Here is a 6,000-nt window from a genome sequence, read left to right on the forward strand (position 1 = left end):
CAACATCTACATAGAACCCCTCACCACAATACTCAAAAAGCCAACATCCCCTTCCACCTCTATGCGGATGATACCCAGATCTATCTAGAAACCTCATCCATTTGTGACATTCAGAGACTAAACGAGACTCTAAGAGAAGTTTAACACTGGCTATCCCTCAACCACTTGAAACTCAACCAAGACAAGACGGAAATCCTCCTCATCTCCAACAAGGAACAGACACCCCAAATCACTGAATGGCTAAATGCTATTGATGCTCTCAACTGCAATCCCTCCCTGGCCACCTACGAAAGATCACTGGGAATCACTCTGGACCCAAATTTAGACATGGTCAAACACATCAAGAACAACGCAAAGAGCGCTTTCTTCAACCTCAAACTACTCAATAAAATAAAAACCTTCATCCCTCCCAACAACCTCAAACAAGCCACTCAATCCCTGGTGCTGTCCAGACTGGACTTCTGAAACGCAACCCTCACAGGAACAGCAAAATCCCACTTAGCTCACCTCAGATTAACTGCAGCAGCCACAATGGTCACCGGAGTAAAGAAATTCGATCACATCTCGTCCATTCTCAGAGAGCTAACATGGCTCCCAATCAGAATGCGTGCCAACTTCAGAACTGCCTGTCTCATGCACAAAGCTCTGCACACAGGGAAACCCACCTACCTAGCCTCCAAACTCAAGAAGGCCGGTCAGACAAGGAACCTCAGGAGTACCAACACTCTACTTCTCATTCCTCCGAAAACGCGCAAGCAAAAAACCTTATCTAGATCCTTCTCAGGAAACGCACCCAAATCTGGAACTCCATCTCAGTACATATCAGGACTACCCCCTCCTTTTCAAAATTCAAAAGCCATCTCAAAGACCTCTTCCTCAACCGATCTCTCCCGAATGGATAGCTGCCGGCAAACGCGGAATCTTGCCCATCGCAGCACAATGCCACTTTGACAAAAAGGTCCTCCTCCCCTTCCTGATGTCGATTAGTCATGAATCAATGTTGTATATTATTGCTATACTGTAAATACAATTTCTCTGCTGTAAATGTTGGAAGGCGCCCTGATACCTTCGGGTCTGGCCAGCGCTATATAAAACTCTTAAATAAATCTTAAATACATTTTGTTGTATTCAAAACCTTGTTTGATTTTACACTTGAAAAATGATTTATTCACATCTAAATTTTATGAGAATAAAACTTCAACCAGGGGTGGGGAGTGGAGGACCACCTGGGAAAGCCCTGAAACTTTGGAAATACTGGTATTCACAATCTCATCCTCACTCATTTAATACTCCTGAGTTTACTCCTGCCCTGTCAAGGGCAGAACGAAATCTGTTTTCAGGTTGCGAATGAATGGTCCAGCTCCAGTCCCCCACTTCACACCAGGGAATGCAGATCTTAAACATGATATGCAATAATTTTCAGCCTAGCCTATAGGGCATTATGGCAGTGCCCGATGGACAGGTCTGAAAGATCAGTGTGTGTGTGTGGACTAGGGTTTTAGCAGTTTGTGGACCTGTTTTTTGGCCAGGTGGACCATTTCTTTGCTTTTAATTTCCCTAACATTGCCACAAGCTTTATCTGCATAGATGCATGCACTATTGCATACCTTACAAAATACACATACAGCGTGTCTCACTAAGTTCAAAACTGGCATGATTTGCAAACATGGGCCACTGTTTTAGCTATCTGGTTCACTAATGGAGGCCACTTTTATTTTGGTACCCAAGTCTATTTTTTGTCCCACTATGACCCTGCATGCCATCATATGCAGGTATTGGTGGGATCCTTCGTACGCCTGTGGATCTGTTTTGGATAGGTCATGCCCATTGTTTAAATGAAGTAGTTGTGTTGGGCCTGGACAGCCACTATGACTCAAGGAACAACAGAACAGTACTTTTAACCATGCATCTTTCTCACTGTAGAAGATCATGATCCCAATAGTTCAGCAGTCATGCCATCACTGTGTGAGGATGGGTGCCTGGAGGTGGGGGCACCACTGGGATGGTGTGAGTTCTATCAACTATAAAGAATTTGGAAAGTCCAGAATAAGCCACTTTTGTACTTAGACAGTTTTACAGGTACGATTCCATGCTTTGTTCTTCAATCTGTTCATCCAGTCCAATTATCAGATGGTTTCTTGAAGAGTCTTTTGGACTCTTCTGCCATGTACTGCAGAATTCTGAAAAGCTTCTTAAGATCCGGGACTTATTTCTACCAATGTTTTAAACTGAAACACAAGGTGGACTCCACATTGAGCTACTCTCCAGCAACTTATGATGTTCTGCTTTTGATATGCATATATCTAGGGCCAGCAATTCTATTTTAAATTCCTGCACCTAGAGATAGAGTTTCCAGTGCTGTCAGACATATCCAGGAGCCATTCTACCGGGCCTGTTGCATCCATGCCACCCTGGACAGCCACCACTTTCCATGAGTCAGCATCAGGTATGGGTGGAGCCACTGAGTATAGAGCAGTCTGTCTTAGGTGTTTGAGTTTACTTTCATGGACAGTTAGATCCCCCATGACACTCGGATAGGGTGCAATGACACTGTCTAAATGTATCTTGCTATTGTGCCTGTCAGCTGTCAGGGGACACATGTGCCTGAGTGCCTCTCCAGCTGGAGGCACCAGGTACAATAATGCACCACTTGTGAAAAAGAGCCTGCCAACTGCAGAGGGGGTGACTCTGCCCATGTCACTGCCAGGCCACTATTTCACATGCCCAGTAACTCACAAATGGCTAGAAACAGTATGCTGTCTATGGCACACAGCAGTTTGACTGCACATCACATTGTTAATGTCAGGTGGGAGAGGACAGAGCCATCAAAGTATCATCGGCCTCCAGCACTCGCCCACGTTTAACAGATGTCACCTCTTGTCCAGGGACGTTGGATGTGACTCATCCCCCATTACACAAGTCCAGGTCACTGTTGTCTGGGCCCGCACAGAGATGCCAGTGCCTCTCAGCCAGTGTCGCTGTCATGTAAAAAACGGTAGGAGGGTGGGCAGGAATATTATGCCTTCCTGTCCACCAATGTGATTCTCCTACAAGAAGACACATTATTCTGGATTGTGATTTCATGTTATTTCTTATGGACCTTCTTAGTTCCAAGATGTCTGCTAATATTCCCTTTTATCCTATTTCTATTAACATTACCACTTTGCTAAGGGCCTTTTGCCAGTGCCCATATTTCCACTTACGAGTTGTCTACTATTGAAGAAGACATGGAGCCCTCGGCTGAACCACCTGCACCAGAGGCTTGGTCCGTGAAGGGGTTGTCATATCATCCAGCACAGGCACACAGAAGACCGTCTTACATTGTTAAATCATCCAGCACTGACACACAGCAGACCCTCTTACATTATCATATCATCCTGCACTGGCACACAGCAGACCCTCTCACATTTCCAGTGCTCCACGTTATTCCAGTTACGATACCAAAGACTGCAGGCAGCACAGAGCTTGCAGTTAACTAATAGGCAAGCAGCCATCAGCGGAAGCTGCTAAGACTCATGAACATATTTTGTTCACTCTTTACCCTGATGAGTGGCTGTAATGTGGCTTTATCAGTCTTACCGCAGGGATTCACGGTGTGCACAGTCCCATCGTGCTCAGTAAGGTATTCGAAATGTGTGCAATATTATAGCCTTACAGCCCGCCTTAGCGGGCTTTACCAGCTATTAAAGGCCCTCTGCAGCGTTAAAGGCCCGAGACGAAGGCAAGGTACTTTAACAAGACAGCGGGACTTTAATAGCCGGTATAGCCCTGCTTCGAAGGGCTATAAGGCTATTAGAACATTTTGCCTTTGTTCACAGCAACAAAGAAGCATTGAAATGTTGGAGCTCTTGGCTTATATCAGCCATTATAAGCCCGGAGCATTCCATTGTTTTCAATGGAGCTCCCAACATTCCAATGTTCTAATATTGAGGAATTCATTTTTCTACTTTCTACCTGTACAATATTAGACTTAGCAATTGTTTCTCGCTGTGCATTTGCACTTGACTCTGAGGACAGTGAGACAACAGACTTTACCCACCAGCCCTTTACGCTCTCATTTCTAGGGGCCCGTTATATTTGGGAAAATGATCGCACACAATATAACCTGACCGAGGTGTAAGGTGTACCTCATTTATTATGTGTGATAATGATTGCTCATTACAAGTTTTGAAATTAAAAGGGGTCGTAATATGTAGATGTTGCTTCTCGTGAAACCAAAATGTGCATGTCCAATATTCGATGTTATTTTTTCCCCCTACAAAAACAAGTTTGACCTGATAAAATTGATCCAGGAAAGCAGATGTATCACACCCAGTCTGTATATGGTGTAATAATACTGCAAAACTCATAATTCCTATATGCGTGGTAACAGCAGTTACACGTGTTGGAAGGTATCGGGTCACTCATAACGAGGCCATGTGATTCCGACAATTCATGCATTCTCTGCATCTTGTTTTTTTTTTAAATCACCGTGTCTTGTGTCTTTTTACTTTTTTTTTGGCTCACTCTAGGACTTTTCCCAGAAAATCAAAAAATGATTTTGGGCACCAAAAATGTCCTCCACCTCTTTAACACAAATCTCTTCCTTTGTGATTTTACTTCTATCACCAAAGGAGTGGGAAAGGTGAACTCCAATAAGAAATAATCAGTACAAACAAAGGAGCAGATTTACAAGCCCTTTGCGCCTCTTTTACGCCGCCGTTGCGTCACAGTGTTTTTGTGACATGAGACCCTTAGTGGTAAAATAGGCTTAGACACAGACACTTACTTATAGGTCTAAAGGTTCCAAATGTTTGAATGTTTCCAAATTATTTTGATCGACATGGCATAGAAGGCCACTCTATTACACCATGGGCCAAGACATAGCAATATGGGAGGCCAGCTATGGAACCTCCTCATGCTCATCAAATGTTCCTAATCTTTTGCGTTTGCCTGCAGAGGATACTAATGTATAAGATGATCAGAACCTTTGCAAGACTAGTTAAAGGTCTATACTCTTCTAAAGCTGGGTACTCACTCTTACTCACAAAGCCATGGGAATGTACTAGGGCGAGATATAGGATTACCAAAAGGCTTCATGTTATCAGAACACCTTTTTTCTGCAGCAAATCTGTGCGTCGGGCTTCATTAATTCTGCTTTAGTTCATTTAAACAACTCATACTAAAACACCTGAAAAAAATGATTGTAAAAGCAAAAACCGGAACTGGAAAATGTTGTATCCTAGTGACAGAGAGCCATCTAATATTTGGGTTGATTTTATCAAAATAGAAACAATGGCATGCACCCCCTTAAGAAGTGACCAGCATATTATAATTGACAGGCATTATTCCAATCTCATGGCAGAAGGAAGAAAATATGTGGGCCTAATTAGAGTTTCGAGGACAAAGTTAACGCTGGGTGTTTTCTCCTACGGTGACAGGATCATTATTTTTTTTTCTATCCCTTACAGCCAGGTTTAATTGTAAATAGTGTAAACAGTATAAATCACTTCCTTCAATGGCCCCTACACTGTGGAGTCATCAGAGGAAGTAATCTGTCGAGAAGGCACAAGCAAAGGAATGGGAATAAATATATTTTATTTTCTTCTGTGTCTTTGATGTCTCAATGCATAGAGACATCAAAGACACAGAAGAAAAGATACTCTTCGAGTATTTTATTCATTGCCTTGATTACAAATATTGTAAGAAATAATGTACTTAATGTTATGTTGTGTGTATTTGCAAATTTCACTATCACCAGTTAGGGTAGGTGGGTGAGAAACTTTGTTACCTCCATTCTTGTGACTTACTGATTGATCATTTCGCAGATCCACTTTAATATTGATTTTCCAGGCAGGGGATGTGGATCCTCTATTGAGGGTTTTAGAACTCATTAAGGGTGATTCTCTTTCAATTATAATGTCCTGGCCTTAACTCAGACGCATCCTTTGTGCTGGGTGATGGATCTCACAGTAGAATTAATGCTGGCTCCAAGCATAAATATTCAAAACAGAACACAAT

This window comes from Triturus cristatus, chromosome 8, assembly GCF_964204655.1.
Source record: "Triturus cristatus chromosome 8, aTriCri1.1, whole genome shotgun sequence".
NCBI lineage: Eukaryota > Metazoa > Chordata > Amphibia > Caudata > Salamandridae > Triturus > Triturus cristatus.